This window comes from Octopus sinensis, linkage group LG17 (genome assembly GCF_006345805.1).
Source record: "Octopus sinensis linkage group LG17, ASM634580v1, whole genome shotgun sequence".
Classification (NCBI taxonomy): domain Eukaryota; kingdom Metazoa; phylum Mollusca; class Cephalopoda; order Octopoda; family Octopodidae; genus Octopus; species Octopus sinensis.
Window position 1 is genome coordinate 20,187,963 of NC_043013.1, and position 27,037 is coordinate 20,214,999.

The window sequence follows — 27,037 nt, forward strand, 5'->3', positions numbered from 1 at the left end:
TGCGTGTGTGTGTGTGTGTGTGTGTGTGTGTGTGTGTGTGTGTGTAAGCATTGTGGTCTGTATATGTAAGTAATATGGTCTGTGTAAGTATTAGATTATGTGTATGATGTATTAATGTATGTATGTATAAGTATTTGTGAAGCATGTGTACGTATGGTTGAAAATCATCATCATCATCGTTTAACGTCCGTTTTCCATGCTAGCATGGGATGGACGGTCTGACCGGGATCTGGGAAGCCAGGAGGTTGCATCAGGCTCCAGTCTGATCTGGCAGTGTTTCTACAGCGGGATGCTCTTCCTAATGCCAATGATGCCCTTCCTAACGCATATGTACATAACTTGTTATTGCTGTCATGATGTTGTTTAACCCTAGGTCAACCCCAATGCAGTAGACTGATGACCAAAGATATTCAAGCCATGACCAATTTGTCTTTTATTCATAAATGGTGTATCTAGAGCGGTGGTTCTCAACTGGGGTCCATGAATGACCCTTAGGGGGTCCGTATAAGGTTTTCTTGTTTAAATTTATCTGCAATAAATTGGTTGTACTTCAGCAATACACAAAAAGTTTTCACAATTTTGTGCATCCAATTTCTAATAAACACTTATTCTTTTACTTGTTTCAGTAATTTGACTGCAGCCATGCTGGAGCACCGCCTTGAAGGATTTTTAGTACTTGTTCTATCGGTCTCTTTTGCCAAACTGCTAAGTCTGGGGAGATAAACACACCAACACCCATTTTCAAATTGTGATGGTGGGAACAGACATAGACACAGAGACAAATACAGATAGATAGATATACATGTATAACTATATATATATATATATATATATATATAGTTGACCAAGTCAGTAGTGGGGGTGGGTGCGCTGAAAGTGTAACTGCTAGAATAAGAATAGCCTGGGCAAAGTTTAGGGAGCTCTTACCTCTGCTGGTGACTAAAGGCCTCTCGCTCAGAGTAAAAGGCAGACTGTATGATGCATGTGTACGAACAGCTATGCTACATGGCAGTGAAACATGGGCCGTGACTGCTGAGGACATGCGTAAGCTCGCGAGGAACGAAGCCAGTATGCTCCGATGGATGTGTAATGTCAGTGTACTTACTCGACAGAGCGTTAGTACCTTGAGAGAAATGTTGTACCTAAGAAGCATCAGTTGTGGTGTGCAAGAGAGACGATTGCGCTGGTATGGTCATGTGGCGAGAATGGATGAAGATAGGTGTGTGAGAAAGTGCCAATCCCTAGCAGTTGAGGAAACCCATGGAAGAGGTAGACCCAGGAAAACCTGGGACGAGGTGGTGAAGCACGACCTTCGGACGTTAGGTCTCACCATGGAAATGACTAGAGACCGAGACCTATGGAAGTATGCTGTGCGTGAGAAGACCCGGCAAGACTAGTGAAGCCATAATCAGTGGCCCCTACCTGGGACGTAGTCAGTCCACCTGTGCATACCTTCCTTCTTGTGACACTTGTGAAGACCTGTTGAGGCAAGTGAGAATCGAATCAAATCAAATCAAATCGAACCAAATCAAAATAGATGTACATCAATGGAATTTGTACCCTTGTGGTACCAGTGCCGGTGACACATAAGAAAACCACCCGAACGTGACCGTAGCCAGTACCGCAACGACTGACCTCCGTGCTGTGGGCACGTAACAAACACCATCCGAGCGTGGCCGTCCGCCAGCCTCGTCTGGCACCTGTGTCGGTGACACATAAGTAAACACCATCCGAGTGTGGCCGTCAGCCAGCCTCGTCTGGCACCTGTGTCGGTGGCACATAAAAAACACCATCCGAGCGTGGCCGTCTGCCAGCCTCGTCTGGCACCTGTGTCGGTGGCACATAAAATCACCCACTACACTCTCGGAGTGGTTGGCGTTAGGAAGGGCATCCAGCTGTAGAAACACTGCCAGATCTGACTGGCCTGGTGCAGCCTTCGGGCTTGCCAGACCCCAGTTGAACCGTCCAACCCATGCTAGCATGGAAAGCGGACGTTAAACGATGATGATGATGATGATGATGATATATATATATATATATATATATGTGTGTGTATATATATATATCTATATAAGACAGGCTTCTTTCAGTTTCCATCTACCAAATCCACTTACAAGGTTTTAATTGGCCCAAGGCTATAGTAGAAGACACTTGCCCAAGGTGTTACTCAGTAGGACTGAACCCAGAACCATGTGGTTGGGAAGCAAGCTTCTTACCATGCAGCCATACCTGCCCTTATATCACAAAAATACAATAGGATTTTTTTAAAACATCTACAACGGTCCAACCAAGTATATTAGGAATCAGAGAGGGTCCATAGGTAAAAAATTGTTTGAGAACTGTTACATTCTCCAAGGTATCTTTCAGTGGATGAGTGGTATTTTGAAGGAGATTTACCTGCTATTTCTAGCAGGTCACTAACTGACCACCATCTTCAGTACCTTCTCCCTACAAAATAACTTAAACAGTTATTGTTTTTATTTTACTTATTTATTTATCTAATGATCTGTTTCAGTTGATAATTTTATTTAATTGATTTGATAATCCAGTTTCTGTCATTTGAAACCAAATACTATACAATGATTATATATAGGCGCAGGAATGGCTGTGTGGTAAGTAGCTTGCTTACCAACCACATAGTTCCGGGTTCAGTCCCACTGTGTGGTACCTTGAGCAAGTGTCTTCTATTATAGTCTTGGGCCAACCACAGCCTTGTGAGTGGATTTGGTAGACGGAAACTGAAAGAAGCCCATCATATATATATATATATATATGGGGTGGGGGGGTTGTGTGTGTGTGTTTGTGTTTTTGTCTCCTTACCATCACTTGACAACCAATCTTAATGTGTTTATGTCCCTTAACCTAGCAGTTCGGCAGAAGAGACTGATAGAATAAGTACTATGCTTACGAAGAATAAGTCCTGGGGTTGATTTGTTCAACTAAAGGCGGTGCTCCAGGATGGCCACAGTCAAATGACTGAAACAAATAAAAGAATATATATATATTTGTTCTTGTGTGTATGTATATATATATACTTACTATGATTTATACACAGACTTAATTATAAACCATTCACACACGTATATGCATATATGCATGCACATACATATATATAGAGATTTACGTTACATACTTATGAATGTGTGCCCTCACACACACACACACACACACACACATACAAATAAGAAAATAAAAAGGAAAAGTTGTTTTTATCCAAACTGATAGATTAAAAAAAAAAGACAAAACTGAAAACGAAATCTATTTCAAAAAAATAATTCTGCTCATGTAAACAAAGTTGTTGGCCTAGATGTGTGTGTGTGTGGAAGTGGGGAGGAAATGTGTATGTAAGTGTGGAAGGGAATGTGTGGGTGTATGATTTTTTGCAGTGTGTGCATATGAGTGTATTGATGTGTGTGTGTGTGTATAAGCTATGTGTGTGTAGATTGATGTGCTCTGACTGCTAGCGATTATCAGTGTATATAAATTATTATACATATCCTTATATGCATTTCTATTTATACTGTGTGTGTGTGTATATATACATATATATACATACATATATATATATATAAATATGTGTGAAGGCACATGGCTCAGTGGTTTGAGCGTCAAGCTTACAATCGTGAGATTGTGAGTTCGATTCCCGGACTGGGCTCTATGTTGTGTTCTTGAGCAAGACACTTTATTTCACGTTGCTCCAGTCACTCAGCTGTAGAAATGAGTTGCAATGTCATTGGTGCCAAGCTGTATCAGCCTTTATCTTTTTCCCTTGGATACACATCAGTGGTGTGGAGAAGGGAGGCTGGTATGAATGGGCAACTGCTGGCCTTCCATAAACAATCTTGCCCTGATTTGTGCCTCGGAGGGTAACATTCTAGGTGCAATCCCATGGTCATTCATATATAAATATATAATTGTGCATTTTAAATACCTTGTAAGGAAAATCTTCAGGGTGTACCAAGGACAATACAAGGATTACACCAGGACAACGTTTGGAATGCTCAGAATATACAGTCATGTTTATTATATGTATATGTATATGTGCATGTGTACACACATGCATTAAAATTATTACTTTCATTTTTAATTCAATAATAATAATAATAATAATAATAATAATAATAATCTTTTCTACTCTAGGCACAAGGCCTGAAATTTTTGGGGAAGGGGCCAGTCAATTAGATCGACCCCAGTATGCAACTGGTACTTAATTTATCGACCCCGAAAGGATGAAAGGCAAAGCTGATTTGGCGGAATATAAATTCAGACCATAGTGGTAGATGAAATACTGCTAAGCATTTCACCCACCATGCTAATGATTCTGCCAACTCAATGCCTTACCGTTATAATTAATAATAATAATAATGATAATAAGAAAGTGACTAGCAAGTTTACACTTTTATAGGTAAAATTTAAGAAAAATTCAATAGGGTATTAAAATCTTTCTTGCTACAAACAGGGAGGACAAACAAGGACAGACAAATGGATTAAGTCAATTATATCAACCCCAGTGCATAACTGGTACTTATTTAATCGACCCCAAAAGGATGAAAGGCAAAGTCAACCTCGGCAGAATTTGAACTCAGAACGTAATGGCAGACGAAATACCATTAAGTATTTCACCCAGCGTGCTAACGATTCAGCCAGCTCGTCAATAATAATAATAATAATAATAATAATAATAATTGTTGCATTGTTGGGTACAGCTCGCATTCTAAGGAGACCATTGTCTCTTTGAATCACAGGAGAAGGCACCACTTGAAACCTTTGGTGATTTGCTGTTGCTTGCTTTCAAGTAAAGAATAACCGATAATTAAGAATTATTCAAGAGGCTTTCATAAGAAAAGTAATAATAATCATGAATATTGGGTTATAGTCTATAAGAATAGAGGAACATAATGAATAAAAGAAAGTAAAAGGGAAATAAAATTTATGTTCATGGAATAAAATAAGATTGAAGTAAAACAAAATTTATTCTCATATTTGTATATATGTATGCGTATGTGCTTCTGTATATGTTTATATGCATATATATATATATATACAAACTCATACACACACACGCGTACCATAAAGGTTCATACATACATCTATATACGCACAAGCACAATAAAAAACAAGCTTAACGGTAACAATACAGAAAAAAACAACAATACAGAAAAAAAAACATAAGGAAGTATACAAAGCGTAAAACCACGTTCATATACGGACATGCCCTTATGCACGCATACCCACACATGTTTATATACGCATACACACACAGGCATATACAAAAAAAGGATTATACATACACCCCAAATAACCGAAAAAATTGTAAAAATACTAAGTAAAAACATCTATGTATATATGTATTCTTATGCCCACACACATCTATATACATACATACCCGCCCACTCATACATATTCACACACGTGTACAAATGAATCTATATACACGTCTATATAGGCACAAGAAAAAATGCAGGATGGAAGAGTACAGAAAAAATTAATATGTGTAAAAATATAAAAATATATGAAAAAATAAAAGGTATAATGAGATAAAAAACTTTTTGGGACATAATATAGAAAGCAAGTTCTATCTGTATTCTTGGGGGGGACCAAAAACGTAACAAAAATTTTGTCACATGTGGGCATGTAGAAATGAGTTGCGACGTCACAGGTGCCAAGCTGTATTGGCCCTTGCCTTCTCCCTTGGATAACACTGGTGGCGTGGAGAGCGGAGGCCAGTATGCATGGGCAACTGCTGGTCTTCCATAAACAACCTTGCCCAGACTCGTGCCCAGGAGGGTAACTTTCTAGGTGCAATCCCATGGTCAGTCATGACCGAAGGCTGTCTCAGATATACCCATGCACAACATATATATGTATATATATATATATAAATGAGGCTGTTTGGTAAGAAGTTTGCTTTCTGACCATATAGTCCCAAGTGCTTTGTGGTACCTTGGACTGGTGTCTTTTACTATGACCCTGGGCCAACCAAAACTTTTTGTGTGGATTTAATAGAATGAAACTGAAAGAAGCTATTGCGTGTGTGTGTGTGTGTGTGTGTATGTGTGTGTGTGTCTCCTTGTGTTTTCCCCCTACATTAGCTTTACAACCAGTGCTGGTTTGTTTGCATCCCTGTAACCTAGCAGTTTGGCACAAGAGATTGATAGAATAAGTGCTAGGTTTTAAAAACTAGTTCTGGGGCCAGTTCACTAAATCAAAACCCTTCAAGGAGGTGCCCCAGCATGAAAGCAGTCCAGGGACCTTAAACAGTTAAGAGATGAAAGGTACACACACACACACACACACATGCAAATATATATATATATATGTAGGGAGAGTTTACGTAAAAAACAAAAGACGAAGGCAGGTGGAGTACAAACAAACAGATGTATTAGTATAACGCTCAGGAATAGAAAAAGTATTTTACGTTTCGAGCCTATGCTCTTCTACAGAAAGGAACACAAAAAAAACAAGGAGAAAAAAATTTGTGTTGTGGCTAACGATCTATCATGATATATATATATATATATATGTATGTATGTATGTAACAGTTGTATGTGATAGAGGTTTGGATGGCTAGGTTTGGAGACCAGAGACTGAGATGAGCAGAGGAAGTTGTAGTAGTAGTAGCTGATAGCGGACACAGCTTGATAATGTTCTTTTGGTTGAAAGGTTTAGTATAATTTATCCTTGTGCTTTCTCAACCTATTCCTCTACATAAAACAATTCCATTGCATAATGTGTGTGTGTGTGTGTGTGTGTATTTTACTATTGTTTTCAGAAATCACTTCATCGCAACCATTGTACCGCTCTCTTCATTAAACCATTCTATCATTACCATTCTTTTATTACCATTTTCTTCATCTGTTTCCAAGACTGAAAGTTATGTCAGATGTTCAATTACAAATGTTCTTGTTCATTTAACCCTCTGTGACCTTCATTAAATATATTTTGTCTGTCTGTATGTCTCCTGTATAACTGATAATTAACTGGTCAATCAATGACTAATTATGTCATTATTATCAATATAAATATTTATTATATCACACTCTATAACATACATCATGGTTTATTATAAACCATTTCTTGTTAAAATCATGGTCCCTGATATTTGTTTTGTGATTATATGCTTTTGGATTTGACCACAGAGGGCAGCACTTGAGACAGATGTCTTCCAACATAACCCCTCCGTTTAACCAGAATGGGGCTGGGTGGATATGTGTTGTTGGGACCATTCCTTTTCTTTGGCTGTAGACTTAATTCATCACTTGGGTTAAAACCATCACCACCATTACCACCATCGCACCTCTGGGTGCTTTTAGCATTTAGTGGAGTCCACCCTGTTGTAACCCAGTTTAACTCCTCTACCTGGTCCTACGATACCTTTTGGATGAACTTGTTGCCATCTCATTTAGCACCACTGCCTGGTTGTTAGGTATATTTAGTGGAGTCCACTCAATTGTCACCCAGGTTCTAGCATGAAAGTGAACCATACTTCAGAGATAGTGTCTTTCAAATTGCTTGAAATTTTTCCTATGTTAAATAGTTCTTGTACCTAGTCAGTCCTTATAAGTTCAGCTCCTATGTAAGGTTTTCATTTTATGGACATTTGAGGATTTTGCTAGGTGAGAAAGGATTACTTAGAAAATATTATTATCATTATTATTATTATTATTATTATTGAAGTGGTGAGCTGGCAGAATTGTTAGCATGCCAGGCAAAATGCTAAGCCACATTTCATTTATCTTTACATTCTGAGTTCAAATGCTGTTGAGGATGGCTTTCTCCTTCATCCCTTTCGGGGTCAATAAAATAAGTACCAGTTGAGCCCTGAGATTGTTGTAATCAACTTAGCTCCTTCCCTGAAACTGCTGGCCTTGTGCCAAAATCTGAAACCAATGACTGAAATATCATCATCGACGTCATCATTTAACATCTGTTGTCCATGCTAGCATGGATTGGATGGTTTGACCAGGGCTGGTAAGCTGAGAGGCTGCACCAGACTCCAGTTTGATTTGGCATGATTAATATGACTGGATGTCCTTCCTAATGCCAACCACTCCAAGTGTGTAATGGGTGCTTTTACATGCCACTTGGGTACCAGTTGCACGACACCAATATCTGCTACGACTACAATTTCACTTGGTTTGATGGGTCTTCTTGTCAAGCACAACATTTCGCCAAAGGCCTAGGTCATGTGTCATTGCCTCCATGAGGCCCAGCGCAAATAAGTAAAAGATAAAAATTTTATGAATATACAGGATCTTGGCTCCTTGGGCAAGTGTTTTTCTACTATAGCTCCGGGTAAACCAAAGCCTTGTGAGTAATTTTGGTTGTCGGAAACTAATAGAATCCCATCCTCTATGTGTGTGTGTGTCTCTTTGTCTTGACGAGCTGGCAGAAATGTTGGCGCGCTGGGTGAAATGCTTAGCGATATTTCATCTGCCACTACATTCTGAGTTCAAATTCCACCAAGGTTGACTTTGCCTTTCATCCTTTCGGGGTCGATTAAATAAGTACCAGTTACGCACTGGGGTCAGTATAATGGAGTTAATCCATTCATCTGTCCTTGTTTGTCCTCTCTGTGTTTAGCCCCTTGTGGGTAGTAAAGAAATAGGTATTTTGTCTGCCGCTATGTTCTGAGTACAAATTCCTCCGAGGTCAACTTTGCCTTTCATCCTTTCGGGGTTCATTAAATAAGTACCAGTTATGTACTGGGGTCGATATAATCGACTTAATCCATTTGTCTGTCCTTGTTTGTCCCCTCTATGTTTAGCCCCTTGTGGGTAGTAAAGAAATAGGTATTATGTGTCAGTACCATTGTCATTCATTTCATTCATTCTGCACAGACATATCTGGCGATGGAGAAATATCACCCAGCTGGGAAACAGTGGAGGGTTAGTGACAGGAAAGGCATTCAATTGTAGATATTCTGCCTCAGTATACTCAGCCTGTCCCATTGCAAGCATGGAAAGTGAATATCAGAACAATGTTGATGATGATGATGATGATGATATAAAATGTGACTCTGTGTGTGTGTGTGTGTGTGTGTGTGTTGTGTGTGCAGGGAATAAAGAGTCAATTAACTGTGATTTTGGCTTATATTGTAAAACAAGCACAAGTGAGCTACAGGATCTCATTGATTGTATTAAGGATTATTGGAGATCACTTAATGAATTAATACTTTGATTAGAATTAACATCAAAAACTGTCGGTAAATAATGCCTTGATAAGGTAAGTTAATGGTCTGTGCGTGTTTGAGGGAGAGAGTGTGTGTGAGAGATAGAAAGTATGCCTGTATAAGGGAGAGAGATAGATAGAGAGAGAGAGAGAGTGTGTGTGTGTGTGTGTATGAGGGAGAGAGAGAAGGGGTTGTGTGTATGTGTTCGTGGGACAGAGAGAGAGGATGTGTGTGTGTGTGAGAGAGAGAGAGTGTGCTTGTGTGTGTTAAAGAGAGTAAGAAAGTGGGGCTGAGAGAGAAGTGTGTATGAAAGAGAGAGAGAGAGAGTGTGCGTGTATGTGTAGGAGTGTGTGTGTGTGTTTGAGGATATGTATGAGAGAGTATGTGCGTATGTGGGCATGTGTGTGTGTATGTGTGTGTGTGTTAGCAGTGCTATCGAGATATTTCACTTGTAAATAGAAAGAGGTAGTTTTGTGAATAACCGTAGTGTTCGGTGTGGTGTTGGTAATATAGCAGCTGTGGTGGTAGTCATGGTGTACTAATGACACCGATTACATTTGTAGTGGTGGTAATAATTCCTGATGATAGCTGTGGTGGTGTTTGTGGTTGAGGTTACAGTTGTGGTGGTGGTTAATAATCGGTAGGAACAGTGATGGGTAGAATTTACACCTGTGATGTTGGTGGTGGTAGTAGCATTAGTTGTTAAAGTTATAACGGTGGTGGTGGTGGTTGTGGTGGTGGCTATGGTGGTGATTGTAGTAGTAGTAAATATGAAGAGGTCATAATTGTGGTGTTCATAGTAGTATTAGTGGTGGAAGTTATTGTTGTGGACGTAGTGGAATTGGTGTTGGCGCTGGTGGTAGACATTGTAGTTGTGGTGAACAGGGTGTTGGTGATAGTATAAGTGACAGAAGGATTGGCTGTGCAGGTGGGTGTTATAATGACAGACAATGGTTCTAATGGCAACAGTTCTTGTTTAGCTCCAGATCAGCCATGACTGGCCAGACCTATGGTCAAAGACTTTCTAGATGTGGTCATTCCATGTTATTCAGACATTGTATCTTGGATTATGTTACCTGAAGTGTGTTTCCATTTTTGAGACAACAGAGTCTAACAAGAAAGAAATTTAGTTGTTATTTACAGCATATATATATATATATATATATATATTATATTAAATTAGAGATAAAACCACTATTAGGCAAATCAAACAATGAAAAACATAAGCCAATACATAAAATTAACTAATTTATATTATTTTAAATATATATCAAAAGTATTAAAAGTTTAATAAAAGATAATACTTTTGATATATATTTAAAATAATATAAATTAATTAATTTTATGTATTGGCTTATGTTTTTCATTGTTTGATTTACCTAATAGTGGTTTTATCTCTAATTTAATATAATATAATATTTTACTATAAAATTGGATTTAATCCTAATTCTGATTTTTCCCTGTAAGTTTGGATTTATTCCCTAATATTTTATTATAAATATATATACTCTTTCATGCGCTTATAAACATATAATCATATATGTATTCACTCATACACACACACACACACACACACACATAGACATATATCTATCATAGATATGATCCACACACATATACACATATGCACGCTTATCTTACTTATTGATCAGTAACTATCTCTTTTTCCCCGAAGGGCAAAAGGCAAAGCCTTCTAGGTGAGATGTGATGCAATTATCTCAGCTTCAAGAGAAGCTACCATTCCTGACAATGCTGTTTGATATCTCCAGCTTGTGGGACATACAGTGTGTCCCAGAATTAACTGTATATTTTAGCAAAATCAGACGTATCGTTTTTTTGAAAATCACTTTTGAAAATGGGATCCAACGGGAATGAAAATAAAATTATGAAAACTATTATAAAAATTATAAACAAAATCAAAAATTTATACACTTTTAACACATTGAACATCATCATCATCATCATCATCATCATCATTTAGCGTCTGTTTTCCATGCTAGCATGGGTTGGACGGTTCAACTGGGGTCTGTGAAGCCAGAAGGCTTCATCAGGCCCAGTCAGATCTGGCAGTGTTTCTACGACTGGATGCCCTTCCTAACATGATAAACATATATACGCATGTGTGTGTACTGCGTGTTCAGGATAAATTTGATAGTAGCAATATCCCATTCAAAAATAAAGTAATTGAAAAAATTGAAGAAATGTCAAATAGATAACAGTCTACTCAAAGTAACCATTTTCAGCTTCCACTATGGCCTCAAGACAGCTCTGGAACCTGGAGCATGCATTCTTCACTATGACCCTGGGAAGATCTTTGAATGCTCCTTTGGTCTTGGTCACCAGCTCAGCCTTGGTGATGCAGGCAGAGTGGTTGGTGTCTTTCTCAACTTTGCTCCACTGATAGTAATTCTATGGGAATATAATCAGGAGAATGAAGAGGAGAGAAATTAGGGCTGGTGAAATCATAGAAATTCTCCAATAAATACTTCTGACTCTTTCTGGAGATATGGTAAAGAGCCAAATCCTGCTGTTACACATAAATAGCTTTCCGACAATAACCCTTTCCAGCCAGAGTTTGACCATAGTCTCCAGCAGCTTCACATAGCCATCTGAATTGAGCTTAAGGTGACATGATATTCGACGATCTTGCATTATCATACCAAGAGAAAGGTCAATGTTGTCCTTGGTGGTTCCTTGTAACCTTGACACTTGTTTATTCAAAAATCTGTAACAAAAAAAATACTAAATTATCAGAATCATGAAAATGAGCAAGAAAACACCTAAAAGACTGTATTTACAAGAAAAAATTGTTTCAGCTACCTAGCAGAAATGTCAAATAGATAACAGTCTACTCAAAGTAACCATTCTCAGCTTCCACTATGGCCTCAAGACAGCTCTAGAACCTGGAGCATGCATTCTTCACTATGACCCTGTCTGTCCTTGTTTGTCATCTCTGTGTTTAGCCCCTTGTGAGTAGTAAAGAAATAGGTATTTCGTCTGCCGCTACGTTCTGAGTTCAAATTCCGCTGAGGTCGACTTTGCCTTTCGTCCGTTCAAGGTCGATAAATTAAGTACCAGTTATACACTGGGGTTGATATAATGTGGTCTTGGTCTTGAATGCTCTTTTGGTCTATGACCCTGGGAAGATCTTTGAATGCTCCTTTGGTCTAGGTTAGGCTCAAAACTTTTCATATACCCCTCGCTATGTTCAAAAATGTGGTGTAGCATGATGTCACCATCCCTGAAGACACACCCGAAGACACTCACAGTTTGGTTTTCATATTGTTCATGTCACATCTTACCATCTTTAATGTTCACAGACCACTGAACAGCAGTTGAGAAGTCGGCATTTTGATACCCAGCACAAATCATCATTATACAAGTAACTCTTTCCCAATGTTCAGATGGATTCCAGTTCTCCATACCAGCTAAATTTTTCTCAACTACAAATTAAAAATTTTTATGTTCTCCAACACCATTGACTATTCACCAACAGATGAAGCTGTTCTCAATAAAAGGAGAAATTAAATAATCATAAAATTTAACCCGAACACTCTGTATCTAGGTGTGTATGTCACGTGATCATGTGACCAACCAGGCTATCAGATGTTGTTACACATCGCTGGTCACAATGCGCTTCGCATTGTTTTAGCCTTCAAATGACGCTACCCTGCTGGCTAAGAGAGCAGGCCAACAGAAGAAAGAGAGAAAGTTATGGTGAAAGAGTACAGCAGGGATCACCACCACCCCCTGCCAGAGCCTCGTGGAGCTTTTTAGGTGTTTTCGCTCAATAAACACTCATAACGCTCGGTCTGGGAGTCGAAACCGCGATCCTATGACCATGAGTCTGCTGCCCTAACCACTGGGCCATTGTGCCTCCACAGGTGTGTATGTGTGGTAGCTCTTTTACTCTTTTACTTGTTTCAGTCATTTGACTGCGGCCATGCTGGAGCACCGCCTTTAATCGAGCAACTAGACCCCGGGACTTAATCTTTGTAAGCCCAATACTTATTCTATCGGTCTCTTTTGCCGAACCGCTAAGTAACGGGACATAAACACACCAGCATCGGTTGTCAAGCAATGCTAGGGGGACAAACACAGACACAAACATACACGCACACACACACACACACACACACACACACACACATATATATATATATATATATATATATTATATAATAATATATACATATATACGAGGGGCTTCTTTCAGTTTCCGTCTACCAAATCCACTCACAAGGCTTTGGTCGGCCCGGGGCTATAGTAGAAGACACTTGCCCAAGGTGCCACGCAGCTATGTAGATATTACTCGTTCATTAGTTCTATTGTTATATTATACAGGTGTAAACTGTGTAGTCGAGCCAAATATATGTTGCTTTTACAATTATAAGGTGTCAGGTAGAACAGTGAGGTAGATGGTGGTGGCAGTTGGGGGTTGTCACAATGTTGATGGTGTTGTTGGTGGTTACTGAATTCCAGCGGTAAGGATAATGGTCGTTGTTGTTGTGGTGGTGGTGGTGGTGGTGATGATGATGATGATAAAGTTGGCTGTGAATTGTTGCGAGAATGTCAGTTTATAAACGAGACATGTTTAATATTTTGTCATTTATTACATTAAGCAATCTTGTAAAACTGTCAGTATTTGGGTATGGTGTTGGGGTGTATAATAGGGGTATGTTTGTATGTATGCATGTGTTTAAATTTATATGCAGGTATTCACAGGGTGTAAAATTCAAGTAAAATACAGATACAGGTGTGTATATGTGTATCATCATCGTCATCATGTCCATTTTCACATGCTTGCAGGTGAGAGTCAGAGTTTATTGAGACAGATTTTCTGTATCCGGATGCCCTTCCTGTCACCAACCCTCACTTGTATTCAAGAAAAGTAATCTTTGTATATGGCTGGACATCTTTTTTTGCAGAATATTGGAAACGAATGATATTCATTGACAACAATCATGTGATGTCAAGACATGGTGACACAAGCATACAAACACACACTCACACAGAAATACGCTCACACACACACACACACACACACTTGCACAATCATCTACACACACTCACACAGACATACACACACTCACACAATGGGCTCCTTTCAGTTTCTGTCTACCAAATCCATTGACAGGGCCTTAGTTGGCCCACTGCTATAGAAGATGCCACTTGCTCAAGGGGCCACACAGTAATACTGAAACCAAAATCATGTGGTTGGGAAGCAAACTTCTTAACTACATGCCTACACCTATACCTATCTAATAATAATAATAATAATAATAATAATAATAATGATAATGATAATAATAATCCTTTCTACAATAGGCAGAAGGCCTCAGGTTTGTGGGGAGGTGGTAAGTTGATCACATTGATCCCAGTATTTAATTGGTAAATTTATTGACCTCAGAAGGAAGAAAGACAAAGTCGACCTTGGCAGAATTTGAACTCAGAACATAAGGATAGAATTTTGGAGAATCAAAAGATAAAATACTTATTTGTAGCTATAAGCATATAAAATAAATATCTTATCTCTAACTTCTCCAAAATTGGATTTATTATTATATACTCTTCACAGTTGCAATTCCTAATTTATTATTATATCCTCTTCACAATTGCAACACCGCAGTTTTCAGAAGAACGAAGACATTAATTTTATGCCCTAAACTAAACTACTGTCTTGTTGATAGCCAAATATTCAGTGGAGAATTTACAATGAGTTCTGTTTGATTCTTTGAATCCCTATTCTTATTATATATAGTGGAAATTAAGATAAACACAATTATAAGTTATTAGTTCCTACATACGTTTCACTAATGCATTTATCTGTAACTCATTATTGGACGTTTTAAATGCATTTGGATCCCTAACCACAATGGATCATCACGGAACACTATATTGCATTCTGTTAAAGAAATCAAATATTCAAACCGGTGTTTATTATAATTTCCACTGCAATTGCGCTGTATATCAGAATTAGTAGCACTACTAAGTACAGAGGTCGACAAACCACTATTCTGGAAACCAACAGAATATAACAGTTCTTTTATGCTTTTATTCTTTTACTTGTTTCAGTCATTTGACTGTGGCTATGCTGGAGCACCACCTAAAGGGGGTTTTAATCGAACAAATCAAGTATATGTGTATATATGTGTGTGCATATGTGTATATATACATACATGCATATATATATATGTGTGTGTGCGTGTGTGTGTGTCCCTACGTTTGTATATGAATGTGCGTTTTTATTTGTGCATGTATAGGTGTAGGAATGGCTGTGTAGTGAGTAGCTTGCTTACCAACCACATAGTTCTGGGTTCAGTCCTACTGCATAGCACCTTGGGCAAGTGTCTTCTACTATAGCCTCAGGTCGACCAAAGCCTTGTGAGGGTATTTGGTAGACGGAAACTGAAAGAAGCCCGTCGTATATATGTGTATGTATGTATATATATATATATATATATATATATATATATATATATGTGTGTGTGTGTGTATATGTTTGTGTGTCTGTGTTTGTCCCCCCAATATTGCTTGACGACCAATGCTGGTGTGTTTACGTCACTGTAACTTAGCGGTTCGGCAAAAGAGATCGATAGAATAAGTATTAAGCTCACAAAGAATAAGTCCTGGGCTCGATTTGCTCAACTAAAGGTGGTGCTCCAGCATGGCCACAGTCAAATGATTGAAACATGTAAAAGAGTAGAAGAGTAAGAGTACGTATGACCATATATCAGTGGGAATTTGCATCTGTATACATATATTTTTGCGAGGATATCAATTTATACAAATTTATTAACTATGGATCTACATATTGCAACTTATTTAACTGATCGGTTGGTTGACTGATTAATTGAATGTTTAGTCAATAAATTGTTTCATTAATTAATTAGTTCAATGGTTGGGTAGACTGACTGATTAATTAAGGGATTGCTTGGTGGCTGCATAAATTTCCAACTTGGTATAGCTTTCAGATCATTTGTTAATCCATTTATAATCTCCAATTAACCACCATTACTTCTAACTGTCCAACTGAAAAATTTTTATTGTTATTTTTATATATTTATATTTATTTTTATTGACTTAAATGGCTTTAGGATCCTCTTCCTCGTAACCATCAAAATTCCTACATGTCCAACTGGAAAATTTTCTAATTTTTTAAATTATTATTTTTATTAGTCTTAATTTATTTTATTTTATTTTTACATTTTTATTTCTAAATTGACTTAATTGCATTCAAGTCCCTCATAGCATATATCATTCATTTATTTTACCCCAGAGAATAATGGTTTATTAATAACCAGTCATTTGTTTTTAGATACTAACTGACCAATTATATCTGGTGGAGGTCCCTGCTCTACCAACTTTGGACAATAGGTAGATTGACTAGAATTCCTACTAGCAGTAAGTGAAAAATTATATCAAACCAATAAGCATTTTATTACGATGAATACTATTACTTAGTACTATAAACATAATTAGTAGTACCAAAACTTTATTGCATTTTTGCCCCTCCTTTGAACTATCCTACTTGCGTACGTAGCTCTTACTTTCCTAACCTATGCCCCAAAGGAATATCCCACCAAGCACCCCTTTCGTTTCAAATTATTGTCATTTATTTATCATCCAATGGATCTACATGCAACACGACGTGACTCTCACCATATTCAACCTTTCCTCCTTCTTTTCTTATCTCTTCTTTTTATTTTTATTTTCCTTTCTGATAAAACTCCATGATCCACATCCGTTTTAGTACCAAATATGGTAAATATTCTCTTAACCCTTTAGTGTTCAGATTATTCTATCAAACATAATGCTTATTGATTCCCATTGATTTGAATTAATCATGCATTATCTCATATCTTCAAGATCTTGATGGTGTAATTACTTAATGTAGAATAACATTGTAGGGCAGGTGTGAGGGCCTGGATCTGTTCAGTTTGAACATAAAACAGATTAAATATTTTGGCCGGATATGGCCGGTTTAAATCCTAAAGGGTTAAGATTGTAATGGTAATTTCAAAGAGCATTGGCAGCAAAAACAGCTGTTGGATGGGATGCAGTCTTTTTGTAAATTATTGATAAATGATAATTGCTGCAAATCAATTGTTGTTCATCAATGTTATCTCCATTTTCTGTTTTCCTTACATATACATATATATATATATATATATATATATATATATATATGTATATATATATGTGTGTGTGTGTGTATATATTGATAAAAATGGTAAGACAACAAAAGAATGAAAGAGCCCCAATATTATGTAAATAGAGGAATTTATCTGTAAATATAATATGTGACAATTATTCGGTAGCCGAATAATCGTCACATATTACATTTACAAATGTCTCTATATATAAAGCTAAAGTTGTCTGTGTATGGCAGGTTTGGAAGCCTTCAACTAACACTATCTCCTCCGAGATTCTGCGGTGCAAGTTGACCAAAATTGAGAGTATGATACAAAAAGGCTTGCTCTTCCTTCCGTAGAAGAAAAAAATTCAAATCGGACCATGTTAACACCAAAAATTATTTCCATCAAAAAGGTGCTTTTTTTCTATGAAGATCCCTATTTTTGACGATGTTTTGACTGCTGTGTCACCATTTTTCGGTGTATTTCAACCAGAAAAATGTTCACTTAAAGCTACATAATGCAAAATTTTTACTTTTTAAAAATTCCAATTCTAAAGGTCGAAACAAACCTGAGCAATGCTGGGCAATACTGCTAGTGTGTATATATATATATATATATATATATATATATACATATAATAATAATTATTATTTTAGGGAATATTAATCCTAACTTACAAGCAAGAATTCAATTTAGAAATACTAAATCAAATTTCACACAATATAATATATATATATATATATATATATATATATATATATATATATAAATTAGAAAAACCCACCTTTTATCAATTCAAAATGAACAATTAAATTACACCATCTAGAAAATTACATATAATAGAAATATTAAAATTAAAATAACAATAAAATACCAATGATTAAGTAAATTGCCAAAATATAATAAAAACGTTATTCTACCAATTATATATGTTTTTATTATTTTTTGGCAATTTACTTAATCATTGGTATTTTATTGTTATTTTAATTTTAATATTTCTATTATATGTAATTTTCTAGATGGTGTAATTTAATTGTTCATTTTGAATTGATAAAAGGTGTTTTTTTTCTAATTTATATATATATATATATATATATATATATATATGTATAAATATACACACATATACATACATACATATACATACATGTATGCGTGTGCTCATTTTTAAATACATAAAACAAGAACAGTGAATAAAAGTCTCACCACATGTATACAGTCATAACCAAAGCATTTAAAATGCACACATGTACTTGTAGGAGTGTCACTTTTATATTTTGCACAATCTCATGTATGTTTTATAAATCTTCCTACTCATGTCACACGACGGCAATTGATGAATTACGAATCACACAGTGTGTTGAAACTGTTCATCACTTATTGAAAAATTTCTTCACAAAATAACTAGTTTTACAATAATTTTTACTCTTGTCAATTCAGGGTGTGTTTTTTTCTTTTGTATTCTTAAAGGAAAAATAAATACAATGCATAAATAAAAAAAATAAAAAAATTATATTACTTGAAATATATATTTCCGTATGTGTGTGTTTGTGCGTGTGTTATGAGTTGCAATTTAAAATATTCATATATATTATTTGGAAAAAATATCTTTTAACTGGTGCCTTGTGTAGTTCTATGAATATTGATTATTTTCCACAGTTGGTGCAATGGTAAGTTAGAAATGGTAGAACGGAGATACCATTCTGTGAGTGTGTTTACATTTTTTATTCTTTATTTTCTTTATTTTCTTTTTTTTCCAGTTCTGCAGTCGTAGCAAATATATAAATCTTTTTTCATTATGAAGCAAAAGCTTCGTAAGTTATTTTCCACATATTTTCTAAAACATGTGTGTATGTATGGTTTCTCAGGCATAGCCATGTTGTAAGAATCTTCGTTCTCAACCACGTGGTCGTGAATTCAGTCCCACTGTGTTGTAACGTGGGGCAAGTGTCTTCTGCGATAGCCCCAGGCCAACCAAAGCCTTGTGAATGACTCTGACCGACAGAGAAATGAAAGAAGACCATCGTATACACACACAAACACACATACACACACCACTCACAGACATACTCATAGGTGCACACATATACACACACATGCACACACACACACATACATACACATACACACATATACACACATACACACACGCACACACACACCTACACACGCACATACATACACATACACAAACATTCACATATACACACATACACACACACACACTCCCACGTGTGTGCATGCTTTTCTGTTTGTGTTTCATCCACCCGTCACCGCTACATGACTACTGGTGTTGATTTGTTAAGGTCCCTGTAACCAACCACGCAGTTCAGTTAAAAGAGAATGATAGAATAAGTGTCCAGTCGTAGAAAGCATGCTAAAGCAGACAGTTGGAACCTGGACAGCTCTCTGGCCGGTGAGCTCCTAGCAAATTGTCCAATCCATACCAGCATGGAAAACTGATGTTAAATGATGATGATGATGATGATGATATATTTCCGTCTACCAAATCCATTTACAAGGTTTTTGGTTGGAATGAGGCTATAGTAGAAGACACTCACCCAAGGTGTCACACAGTGGGACTGAACCTGGAACCATGTGTTTGGGAGGCAAGCTTCTTACCACACAGCCACATCTGCACCTATATATTGGTGACAGTAAAGGCGTTGAGCCATAGAAAATCTACTTCATCAAATTTTCTCTGATACATGCAAGCATGGGAAAGTAGAAGTTAAACGGGGATGATTATGATGATGATAACGACGATGATGATAAATGTCAAACATTGAAACTCCATGGAACCTGTGGAAGTAAGAGAACATGAAGGAGAACCGATCTCAAGATGTTCCATCTTATGAGGGAGATGAGAGAAGACCATTGCTGACAGGTGATACTATGGTGCTTTTCCAGCACCATAGTATCACCTGTGGTGAGCTGGCAGAAACGTTAGCATGCCAGGCGAAATGCATAGCCGTATTTCGTCTGCCGCTAAGTTCTGAGTTCAAATTCCGCTGAGGTCGACTTTGTCTTTCATCCTTTCGAGGTTGATAAATTAAGTACCAGTTACACACTGGGGTCGATATAATCGACTTAATCTGTTTGTCTGTCCTTGTTTGTCCCCTCTGTGTTTAGCCCCTTGTGGGTTGTAAAGAAATATATGGTGCTGGAAAAGTCCAGACTATCTGTGTAGGCTAAGGAAAATGTGGGTAAAAATGGAGATAAGTGACAGAGGCTAGGATCATCAACATCATCATAATTTTTACGTCCACTTTTCCATGTTCATGTAGCTTGGGTGGAATTATGTTAAGGCATATTTTCTGTGATCTGATGTCCATCCTGTTGGCAACTCTCAGTTTCCATATTTAAGGTGATATTTCTTTAAAACAAAAACTGTTTTGATGAAAGATTGGGAAGAATGCACAGCGCTTATAAGAAGGTTACATTTCTTTACAATTATCACACAATGTCTAAGAGACAGTGACACTTACACACAGGTGGGTGTGTGCATATATATTCTTTTATTCTTTTTTTTAACCCAGCAAATTGACCCAGGACTTATCTTTTTAAGCCTAGTATTTATTTTATTAGTGTGTTCTTTGCTAAGTTACAAGGATGTAAACACACCAACACTGGTTGACAAGAGGTGATAGGAAGATAAACATACACAATGGCACACACACACACACACACATATATATATATATATATATATGTATGTATGTATATATGTATGGGTTTCTTTCAGTTTCTGTCTACCAAATCCACTCACACGGCTTTGGTTAGCTTGAGGATATATCTTCACTGGAGTCCTTGTCCTTGCTCATTTTTACCTGCCAAGACATCATTTACTGTCCCTTTTACCTTATCTCTCTCTATCATCTCGTTTTCTTCACCATATCGGCTCAACTGTGAATTGAGAGACCTCATCACACCTGTCCATATCAGCCCCCCCTCTCCCTACTCTACCACCCACAACCCATATCTCACAATTCCTTCCTTGTTTCGATTCGCAGTGCTTAACTACTCAGTAACTAAGAATCGCATCTGATTTTTTCCATACCCAATACATCTCCTCATTTATCCCCCACTGCCATGTACAGCCACCTACCTCTCTTTTTCCCTTGAGATCATACCTTTATTAACATTCATCACTCTTTTATTAGCCAATATTGCCTCCCTGCTTGCACTCTTTCACTCTTGACTGATATACTTCGCACCAACCATTTCTATGACTATGCATCATACACACACATGCGCACATACACACACACACTCTCTTTCTCTCTCTTACACATACACACTCATACACACACACGCACATATTCTCATATATACATACACACTCTCTCTCTTTCTCTCTCTTACACATATACACACACACACATATTCTCATATATACATACACACTCTCTCTCTTACACATACACACTCACACACATGCACACTCTCATATATACATACACACTCTCTCTCTTTCTCTCTCTTACACATACACGCTCACACACATGCACACTCTAATATATACATACACAAAATCACACTCTCTCACACAAAGTCTCACGCATTCTCACCCACTCAGACACACACATCCACTTGCACACACATTTCCTCTCTCTCTCTCTCACACTCACACTCTCTCTCAATTACATATACTCTCTCTCTCTCTCTCTCTTTCCAAGAACCACATAACTACCTGAGCATCTTTCTCCTGTTTCCTCCATCTCTCCTACTAACTAGTACCTAGCTGCCACATGCGTCTCTTCACCTGTGTTGCAAGTCACAACTCTCCTTCTCTCAGATCACCCCTTTAATGACATCCTTCACCCTCTGACTATAACCTTTTCTTCTCTCTCTCTCCTCCTCCTCCTCCTACTTCTGTTAGCCACTCCCCCCTCTACTCTAGGTCTCACATTACAAACATCTACACTCTTAACCACTATGTATCTACATCACTCTCTCTACCATTTTAGTTTTGCTCACTACACTCCACAATCATTGTCTCTCTCCCATTACTGCCTCCTCACCATAAATGTCTCTGTGCTATCACTGTTCCTCTTCCATCTCATTGTCTCACACCTGCTATAGCTCCACTGCAATTACCCCATTTTTCCCCACCACATTCTCCTATCTCTTCTCCACCTGATTTCATCTTTGGTAGCCACACACACACGCTTTTCTGTCTGTCCCTACTCAAGGAGATAATGATGTACCATAGTGAGGACCCCTTTTGTCTGACAGGAGACAAAGTAACTTTATTAGGGTCTTTGTTATAAAATGCTCCAGTACACCTTGTAATGTGATTGTTAAATAAGTGAAGAGAGTGTGGGTTGAAGGGAGACTTTAGTTATGTCTTGCTGAGGACTTGACAACCTCTTTAATGCTGGTGCTAGGAAGAAAATCTGTTTGGTACACATTGCATAAAGTAGTTGGTGTTAGGAAGGATGTCCAACTGTGGACACACGGACACACACACACACACTCCTTTTATCATTTCATTTATCATAAACTTGTTTAAATCATTAAACTGTGGCCATGTTGGAGCACTGCCTTGAAGGATTTTAATTGAATGAATCAACGCCCCCTCCCCAGGGCTTATTTTTGTTTTTGTAAGCTTGCTACTTATCCTATCAGTCTTTTTTGTAAACTGCTAAGTTAAAGGCATAAACACACCCATACCAGTTGTCAATTGGTGATGGAGGACAATTACAGATAGAAAATACAAAGACACACACACACATATAATTCATATATATATATATACATGCATACATATATATGTATATATATGTGTGTGGAGTCGCAATGGTCCAGTGGTTAGGGCAGCGAACTTGCGGTCATAGGATCGCAGTTTCGATTCCCAGACCGGGCATTGTGAGTGTTTATTGAGTGAAAACACCTACAGCTCCACGAGGCTCCAGCAGGGGGTGGTGGCAATCCTTGCTGTACTCTTTCGCCACAACTTTCTCTCACTCGTTCTTCTGTTGGCCTGCTCACTTAGCCAGCGGGATGGCGTCATTTGAAGGCTAAAACAATTTGAAGCGCATTGTGACCAGCGATGTGTAGCAACATCTGATAGCCTGGTCGGTCACGGTGATATATATATATATATTAATAGTTATCGCCAAGCTAATATGGTAGTCCATAGATATAAGACTAAAGCTGCCATTGATTAGCTCCAAGAGGCCATCGCCTCTAGCTAGCTATATGACACACGAACCTGTGTCCATTATAACCTTCGAACAGGGGAGGTCAGCCGCTTCCCCTTGCTGGTCAGACATCTGCAGACATTTTTCAGGGTACTTGCCCTTTATCAATGCAGAGTAGCCAGATCCAGCAGGCGTTGCTACTAACCGTCTGTTCGAAGGATTATTTACCTAATTTCAATGGAATACATCCACTGGTTTTCAAAAATAGAAATATTAAAATTTCTAAGTCTCTCTAAAGGAGACTATGGCAGCGGTACTGGATATAATGTATAAATATATATATGTGTGTGTTTACATATATATATATATATTATGTGAAATAGAAAGATGAATAATCTTGTAGTAGATTAATCAAAAGTTTAACCGATACCTTAGTAGCAAAAATCACAGCAGTGAACAGCACGGTTGGAGGTACAACCATCTGGCGTTGCAACCGTGCGTTGGTGCGGATAATTGAAATTAAAACATTATTGGTGAATTGAAGAAATGGAGCTGAACGCAGATTGAACAGAAATCGTTTTATTTCATTCTACACGTGTTTCGAAAGGCACAAATTACCAAAATCCGATTGAATAATGGGACCATATTGTGTCTTTCTCTTCAGGAAGAAAAAAGGAAATCCGTTGGAAAAACAAAAACAGAACAGAGGCAGAGCAAAAAACAAATCGAACTGTGCTCCTAAGAGCCCATGGCGAAACTGTTTATCAGTGTATGTTGAGAACCGGTGGCTGAAGAATTCAACAGGTCAGGCATCGGTCAAACATGTGGGTGAGGGTGTATAGATGTTCTTTGTGACCGAGAATAAAGTTCTGACTATTTAAGGAATATTGGATGTTTTATAAGGGGCGAGAAAAAATCTACTTAGAGACGTGTGTGTGTGTATACTGTTCTATATATGTGTGTGTTGGCGTAGGGGTAGAAAACATTTTTTGTGTACGTGTGTGCGTTTGATCGTTCGGCTGTCAGTGGCTACTGCCGTGATAACCGTTGGGTGGCAGAAAGAAAAAAAATAAAGAAATTATATATATATATTTTATGTTATATGTGTGTGTGTGTGTGTTCATCTAAGCCTACCTTGACAAGGAAACCCCCCGCTGTGAAAAAACAAGCCCCGTTTGTCTTACAGGAGTAATTTCCCTTGCAGTGGTTAATTGTAGATATCTTAAAATCTATTTCAGAATTTGTTACCAAGGGCTATGGGTGCCGGTCTTATTTATAAACGCTATTTAAAGGCCAGATAAGTGTAACGCCGCCAATGGGGGCATCGAAAAGCCGACTGTAAGAGCCCGTTTACCATCCGGCCTCTGGCAAACAAAATATGGAAGAGTTCGGAGACACAAAGGTTGCACTGTCTTCTGCCCCTATCAAATGGGAGGGCCACCGACAAAATTGACCATTCCAGCCTATAGCTTAAGTTCGCATCCTTCAGTCGCCATATTAGCTTACTGAGTCCCGTGGTCTGGCGCTTGTCCACGTCCCGAAAAGTTGCGTAATGGTTGGAGACACGCAAAGACAATCTTGAGGACGATGCCCCTATATAAGTGAAGGCATCTGAGTCCGTGTAAACCTTGCATTGGTAGACGGCGTTTTTGATCTTGGAGTTCGCCGACGTGAATCTTACTCTGCTGGGATTGGTTTCTGAAATTAGAACTGCGTTCCTGTCACTATATTCGTTCCGAGACCTGCAGCCGCTTACTACTCTATTTTCCACTACGTCACTATTAACTATAGGAATAACCCCTGATTCTCCACTATCTATCAGAGTGCTGTCATTTTCCAACGGATTTCCTTTTTTCTTCCTGAAGAGAAAGACACAATATGGTCCCATTATTCAATCGGATTTTGGTAATTTGTGCCTTTCGAAACACGTGTAGAATGAAATAAAACGATTTCTGTTCAATCTGCGTTCAGCTCCATTTCTTCAATTCACCAATAATGTTTTATATATATATATATATATATATAATATATAATATATATACACTGGGTGTCATTCTGTTTCCATCTAGCAAATGCCCTCATGAGGCATTGGTCAGTCCAAAGGTATAGTAGAAGACATTTACCCAAGGTGCCTTGCAGTGGGATTGAACCCGGAACCATATGCTTGAGTAGCAAACTTCTTACCACATATATTTTTTTTCTTTTTATCTTTTACCTATTTCATTCATTGGACTGCAGCCATGCCCAGGGCACCACCTTGGAAAGTTGAAGAAATCAACCTCAGGACTTATTTAAGTTTGGTATTTATTTTATTAGTCTCTTTTTGCTGAACTGCTGAGATACAGGGACATAAGCAATACAACAACAGTCTTTGAGCAGTAGGGATCAAACAAAAGCACACATACATACACACACACACACACACACATACACACACACACATCCTGTTGTGCCTTGGGAGCGTCATTACACCAATAATAATAATAACACATGCATTGGTTCAATGTCACTTCTTTATTGGGCATGTGTCTTCTACTATAATCTTGGGCTGACCTAAGCCTTGTGAATGAATTTCATAGACAGAAACTGAGAGAAGCCCATTGTGTATGTATATATATATAATCATCATCATCATCGTTTAACATCCATCTTCCATGCATGCATGTGTTAGATGCTTGACAGGAGCCGGCCAGGTAGAAGTCTACCCCTGGCGACTGTGTCTGTTTTGGCAGGGGTTTTTATTGCTGGACACCCTTCCTAATACCACCCATGCTGGAGAATGGACTTAAGTACTTTTTACATGGCACTAGCACAGGCTATTTTCCTGAGCGTCCAATAATACTTTATTTGTTCCACATCCTCGCGTTGTTGTCTTTTTGTTTTCTTGTTTGGATTAACTTTATATATATATATATATATATATTTATTTATATATATATATGTTTATATATATGCATGTGTGTATACTTCAGTGTATGTGTTTGTCCCTCATCACCACTTGACAACCAGTGTTGGTGTGTTTAGATCCCCATAACTTAGCAGTTTGGCATAAGAGACTGATAGAAAAAGTACACGCTTTACGAAAAATGCTAAGTACAAAAATTGATAAGTTGAACTAAAATTCTTTGAGGTGGTGCTCCAGCATGGCCACAGTCGAATGATTGAAACAAGTAAAAGATAAAATCCCCTGCATGGCCACAGTTCATGAGCTGAAACTAGATAACATAAAATAAAATTTTTAAAAAATAGGAAAGAAAAAAAATCAGTGCAGAAAGTTAGATATTTATTTTTATATATATTTTGCGGGTGGCACGTAAAAAGCACCCACTACACTCACGGAGTGGTTGGCGTTAGGAAGGGCATCCAGCCGTAGAAACACTGCCAGATCAGACTGGGCCTGATGCAGCCTTCAGGCCTCACAGACCCCAGTTGAACCGTCCAACCCATGCTAGCATGGAAAGCGGATGCTAAATGATGATGATATTTTGAATAAAAATGTGACAAAATCTTTAAAGTTTTGTGAAAAATTTAACTTTGTAAAACTTTGTCAGACAGGAGTGAAAATTACATTTAAGTTTAAT

The 27,037-nt window shown here is 37.8% G+C and overlaps 1 protein-coding gene across 1 annotated transcript in view; it reads left to right on the top strand.

Moving 5' to 3' along the window:
* LOC115221073 (unconventional myosin-Ib-like) overlaps positions 1–27,037 on the top strand; it is a 139,504-nt gene that overhangs the window by 9,115 nt on the left and 103,352 nt on the right. The window lies entirely within an intron of this gene.